Source organism: Leptonychotes weddellii, unplaced genomic scaffold (genome assembly GCF_054177405.1).
Source record: "Leptonychotes weddellii isolate Sample4059 unplaced genomic scaffold, ASM5417740v2 HiC_scaffold_15669, whole genome shotgun sequence".
NCBI lineage: Eukaryota > Metazoa > Chordata > Mammalia > Carnivora > Phocidae > Leptonychotes > Leptonychotes weddellii.
In genome coordinates this window covers 452-4,754 of record NW_027738597.1, presented here as the reverse complement: position 1 = coordinate 4,754, position 4,303 = coordinate 452, and the positions used below count along the sequence as shown (strand labels likewise).

Sequence of the window (4,303 nt, the reverse complement as noted above, 5' to 3'; positions counted from 1 at the left end):
CCAGAGAAGAGAGGCAGGGCCCTAAAGAGTCATCGGTTCTGCTAGTGAAGCTGTGCACGCACACCATGCGCAACCAGAGGGAAGGATGTGACCGTGGAATGGGGACCGCAGGGAAGGGTACTCCAGGTGAAAAGAACAGTGTGAGCAAAGGCCAGGAGGTGGGGTAGTACGGGCTGTGCGAAGGAACAGTGATATCTCAGTGTGCGAGTCCAGGATGGCCAAACAAAGCCCCGTAACTTCTGGAAATGGATGCCAGAAGTGGGCGTGGGCCACCTCGGGCAGAGAGTCCTTGAGCTGGGATGGGTCACCCTGACTCTGTGGGACTGGGCCTTCCTGAGAAGGGTCAGCAGTGTGCCCAGACCCTTGTCCAGAAAGGAAGTGCTTGCACCAGTGGGGGAAGGTAAGATGCCCCCAGCTGCTCAGCACTGCCCAGAGGAGCCATGTTCTTACTAGAATTTTCAGAGGATTATCTGTCTTATATTTCAAGGAGACTTCCAAGACCGTGCTCCTTTTTTGCTCACGGTTTCGGGCCCCAGCACAAACACATTGATGCATTCCCCAAGGTCGCGCCGGCTCTGCTCTGTGCCAGGCTCTGCGGAGCTTACAGAAGCTGCCGGGCCGTGCTGCCTGCCCTCGGGGGGCTCCGCTCTCGCAGAGGCTACTCTGTGCGCAGATACATGAGAAACACAAAACGCTATCAGAGGGCCGAGGAAGGAGAAGAGCACCAGTCGTGAGGGGGGATGGGATGGGGTGGTGGGGAGGAAGGACTTCTCCAAAGACGAGGCACAGCCACGGGGCCTCGAGGGGTGGGGAGGATGTGGCCTGTAGAACAACTTGGGAACTGGTTCTGGCCTCAGGGCTGTGTTGACAGCTGGTTTTCACAGGCCGCGGTCCGTCGAGTTCTAGATCCCAGAAGGCTGTGGCATTGTGGTGTTTGTTGCAGGTCGGGGCTCCCGGGAGAGGAAGAGGGGGCGGCGGCTCAGGGCCAGTGTATTTGCCCTGGCCCTGCCGCTGAGCCTGGGGCCAGGCTGGGCACTCTGGGCCGCCGTCCCAAAGGCTTCAGGCCCCATCCGAGGGCCCCAGCGGAGGCTGCTGGAAAGCCTGCTGCAGGTGAGGCTGAGCCCAGGAGGATGTGGGGGGTGTGCGTGTCCCTTCCCCCCTCACGGTCCCAGCAAATGCCCTGGGTAGGGGATAGGGTTCGGGCTTGCCGTGGTTGGGAGGAAACTACTACAATTGGGAAAGGATGGGTGTGGGATGCCTGGGCTCTCTCCTCAGGGCCCTGAGCGTGTCACCTACTCCCGCAGGACAATACTGAGATCCTCGGCTACCTGTTGGGTGGCATCGCCGCCTTTGGCTCCTGGGCTTCCCGGATCCCCCCGCTCTCCAGAATCGTGAGGCTGGGTCGGGGCTGGGACTGTGGGTCACCATGGCAGGTCTTAGGGCACCCGGGAGCATCTTCCAAGCTCCAGGTCCTGGGGTGGAGAGTTGTGTCACACGTGTATCACGTTTGTGTGTGTGTGTGTGTGTGTGTGTGTGTGTGTGTGCGCGCGCATGCGCGCGCGCGTGCACATGCAGGGCTGGGCAGCCAACGCACGGGAGCTCATGGGGCCTGCTAGAGCCTTTCCCGGGACAGCCCATTGTGTTCTCTCCATAGCAAAGAAAAGCAGGCTCTCAGGAAAAAGGCCCTGGGGTTCAGTAAACGAACATCCCACTAGGGAGTGAGACGGTTTCAGAGGAGAGCATCTCCTCTGACCGCGGCTGCCGGGCTTCTGTGTATTCGGGAGCACCTCCCCACGGAAACTTCCCTGGCATCCAGGCTGAGGGAAGCCCTGTGTTGGCCGGTTCCGGAGGGGACGCAGCCGTGACTTGAGACGCTGTGCTTGCCCTTGGGAAACTCACAGTCTCCTGGAAAGACACGGAAATGCAAAGCAGGATATTTTAATGCTCTGAGAAGGATAGAATCAGATGTTTGGGGTTTCGGAGGAGGGAGAAGAGGGTTCTAAGCTATTCAAATGAGTGAGGGTGAAATCATCACACCGCCAGGCGGGGGGAGGCCGCTCAGCTTGGCTCCGAAGGGATGGTGGGCCTGGAGGAGGCAGAGGTGAGGGGAAGCGGGGAGCCCCCGGGAAAAGCCACCGAGGCCGGAGAGCCGCTGTGGAAGAGCAGGATATCGTGGGTGTGCAAACCCGCTCTGCTGTGCCTGGCGGGCCTCGCTGGCAGGAATAACGGCCAGGCCTAACACCGGAAACGTGACGGGCTCCTCACTGGGGCTAAAAAAAACATCACTTGCCCCAGAGCATCATTTCATAGCAGTTCCAGGAGAACAGATTCGGGGACGGCAGCTGCTTCGTTGGTCATTTGTGGGAAGTGGAAGCCTGTGCCGTGCTGGCCGGGAACCCCCTGGGGCATGCCGCCCCCAGACCGAGGGAGGGGAGCGAGGGGAGCGTGGGGAGCCCCTGGGACGTGGGGCTCGAAGACCTTCAGAGGGACTGGTGCAGTGCCTGGCTGTATTAGTTCCCTGGGGCTGCCGTAAGAAAGGTTCACAAACTTGGGACAACAGAAACGGGTTGTCTCAAAGTACTAGAGGCCGGCAGACCAATACCAAGGTGTCAGCCGGGCCATGCTCCCCCTGAAGGCGCTAGGGAAGGAGCTCTTTCAGGCCTCTTTCCAAGTTCCTGGAAGTTCCTTGGCCAATGGCTACGTAACTCCAGGGTTCACACGGCGTTCTTTCTCCGTGTGTGTGTCCTCATGCAGCCTTCCTTCTGTACGTGTCCAGGCCTAGCTTTCCCTTTTATAAAGACACGGTCATATTGGGTGAGGGTCCACCCTAATGACCTCATCTTAACAAGGTCATTTGCAAGGACCCTGTTTCCAGAGAAGGCCACGTTCACCGGCTCTGGAGGCTGGGACTTCAGCATCTTTTGTGAGAGGGGAAAACAAGTCAGCCCCTAACGCCACGCACCTAACATAGCCCCATGACTGTGTCCTTCCTTCCGCTTCGTTTTATTCACAGCGTTTGTCACAGCCTGAAACTAGCTCCTTCAGTGATTGACCAAGTTGTTGGTCCCCAGTAGAACGTGAGCGCCCTGAGGGCAGTGGTCTCGTCTGTTCTGTTCCCCTCTGTATTGCAGGTGCTTGGAGCCTGCCCATGGCAGGTGCCAGCAGACACTTTTTAAAGACTTAATCTGGTCTGGGACAAAGGAAGCTCATGGATGCAGGAATTAGAAGGGCTTTCTCGGGGCAGAAAGAGCAGCCCTGTTCTCTGTGGTCTAGGGGAAGAGAACCGAAACCAAGACTGGAAAGAGGTTATGGGGGGGGGGGGGGCGCCACATCCCATTTATAGGTTAGATGTTTTGCATAGTTTCTGGAATGTTGAAAGCGATCAGTATTGTTATTCCTGTCTTAGGAGGTAGTGGGCTCCCCATCACTAAAGGCATTCAAGCCTGATGGCCCCTTGGCAGGCAGATAGAGTTAGATCATGTTAGGGATTAGATTGGGCAATCTCTGAGGTGCTGTCTCTGGTCCCATGAAGAAGAGCCCAGAGCTAGGATCCCCTTACTAGGGAGAAACTAAGCAGGGTTTGGGGTGTTCTGGGAAGCCTAGCCAGCACAGCTGTGAAGCCTAGATACCCGCCCAGAAGCTACTTCTAATTTACCCCTGGTGGGGGCGCTGAGGAGCAGAATGGTTGGGTGGCTTTGGTGGAAGAAGTCCCCGTTCTTCCAGGAGGGACGCGCCCGCTGACCAGGAGGGCCTAGGCTGGCAGCACTGGGATGGAGTGCTGTTGCAGAAGCTGAGGCACGGCTTGCTTCCAGCCCCCAGCGCAGATTTGCCAGGCAGCCTCCTGGCTGAACATCCCCCCCTGGGTTCTGTGTGACCAACCAGACGAAGCCCACATGTGCTGGACCTGCCTTATCTCGAGTCACTGAGCCAACCCCAGCCTACAGCAGTTGCTCAGCACCTACGGTGTGTCCAGTGTGCAGGCAAATAGAGCCCCATAGGCCCTAGTACTGACCCTGAAGGGAGATTGAGTTTTAAAGTCAGTGCGCACCGGGAATGGGTTGGCACGTGAGTGAGAGCACAGAGCTCACCCAGGTTGAGCTGATCCAGAGCAGCTGCAGGTGCAAATTCAAGAGGCAGAAGGCAGGTCCCAGCCCTGGCCCTACAAGTCACCTCCCCTCTCGGGCCATCAGTGTCCACAGTAAATGGGGGTGGGCAGGCTGGGGGATCCCCGAGGATTTCCCATCACAGCAGTGCTGGCTGGGACAGAGCTCCTTCCTGGGCTGAGTCAGGTGCGGCCGGCAGG

At 58.3% G+C, this 4,303-nt stretch overlaps 1 long non-coding RNA gene across 1 annotated transcript; it reads left to right on the top strand.

Moving 5' to 3' along the window:
- The first annotated feature begins 792 nt into the window (after nucleotides 1-792).
- LOC145718436 (uncharacterized) lies at nucleotides 793-4,083 on the top strand. The gene is made up of 3 exons (XR_014141809.1): nucleotides 793-1,110; nucleotides 1,305-1,527; nucleotides 1,576-4,083. It is a non-coding gene; the product is annotated as an uncharacterized LOC145718436 (long non-coding RNA).
- Nucleotides 4,084-4,303: the final 220 nt, after the last annotated feature.